General features: G+C 39.8%; 1 pseudogene; it reads left to right on the forward strand.

Moving 5' to 3' along the window:
- Positions 1–233: 233 nt before the first annotated feature.
- Positions 234–1,108, forward strand: LOC132495843 (PAX3- and PAX7-binding protein 1-like; annotated as a pseudogene).
- The last annotated feature ends 392 nt before the right edge of the window (positions 1,109–1,500 follow it).

Here is a 1,500-nt window from a genome sequence, read left to right on the forward strand (position 1 = left end):
ATAAGGATTCTGTCGGATATCCAGCTTGTGAACGGAAACCACTGTAGGCTTTGAACAGGAAGTGATACACCAATAAGACTTTGCCAGCTATGTGTAGAATGGATCAGAAATGGATACCAGTTAGGAGCCTGTGGTTTCAGTTCAGGTGAAAGGTTATGGCTACCCCAGATATAGGGGATGATAGTGAGAATTCAGATCCACAGATGTGGATGTGGAAATGACAAGACCTGGCGATGGGTATGAAGGTGAGTGACGGTGAGAAGACAAAAGTGAGTCCCAGGTCCTGGGTTTGAGCACCTGTTTACAGAGATGATGAAGACTAGAGGAGGAACAGGTGAGTCACCTTACCTGGTGTGAATTCAAGCCCAGGTAATTCACCCTGCTTAAATATACACAAATCCTGGCTAGGGATTATATTTTGAAAGACAGAACCAAATACAAAATATGTAGGAGCTATTGGGAATGAGAAGAACTTTAGATGATGATGTATTCATGCCCTTATATTAAAAAGAAATGTCTTAGAAAACAAAAATTGGGGGCCTTATTGGTATTTTCAAAGATAGTTTTGGTCTTTAGTCAAGCTATTAGGGAATTTTCTTCAGTGTATGGTATTTTCTCAAATAAAAGTCATCAGGAGTTACTGATAGATGTTTACTGAATAGATACATTTCCATGGTTTCTCAGAATTCAGAATATGGAAATCACAGCGTCAAAAAAAGTCCCCAGTGCCATCAATTGTTTCTCCAAACAGTGGTTCCTGACTCTGAAAGGAGAAAGGACAATTCCTCAGCTTTTTAGAAAACTTCCTTGGATACCTTGTATACTTGGCAGATACAATTTTCAGAAAGCGTTGGGTGTTCTGGTGTGGAAAAAAGAAATTCAAGGGAAAACATAACACAGATAGTAAAGCCTCTTGCAAGTGTTCACACTTTGGGTCATGCTGTCTGTTGCAAGTGTCCACAACGTGAAAGAAGTGAAGTCTTTGAAGGAAAATAGACCTAGCAGCCTGAAAAGCCTATCATTTGCTTTAATACCATTCTCAATCTATACATTTTGTACTTTACAAAGTTTCTTAAGCTGTTCAATATTAATTCTTGTTTTAATATAAGGAGCATTATTAAATTCAAAAAACACAGGAGTTTAAAGGGGACTCCCAATCATTTTGCCCTAAGAATGAATGAATTTAATCAGCAATTTTTGTTCCTAGTTGTCACTGTGATATGCTTGAGAGTGAGCAGAGGAAATACGATTTAAGATATTGGCAGTAGACTCACTGGGTAGGTAGTCAGAGGGGAGTCAGCAGAAGTCAGTTTGGGCAGAGGGGGAAAAGAATAAAATAAGAGTTATTTCCTTAGACCAATGAGAATGTCTCCCTTCTGCATTGTGAGCCCTGGAAGGCAAGGTCACAGTCTCCATCTCGGCATCCACCACACAGAGGTCAGCACAGTGCATCCCTGTGTGTAGGAAATAGTCATTGGATGTAGAACATAGAAGAGGCCC

Source organism: Mesoplodon densirostris, chromosome 9, assembly GCF_025265405.1.
Source record: "Mesoplodon densirostris isolate mMesDen1 chromosome 9, mMesDen1 primary haplotype, whole genome shotgun sequence".
NCBI lineage: Eukaryota > Metazoa > Chordata > Mammalia > Artiodactyla > Ziphiidae > Mesoplodon > Mesoplodon densirostris.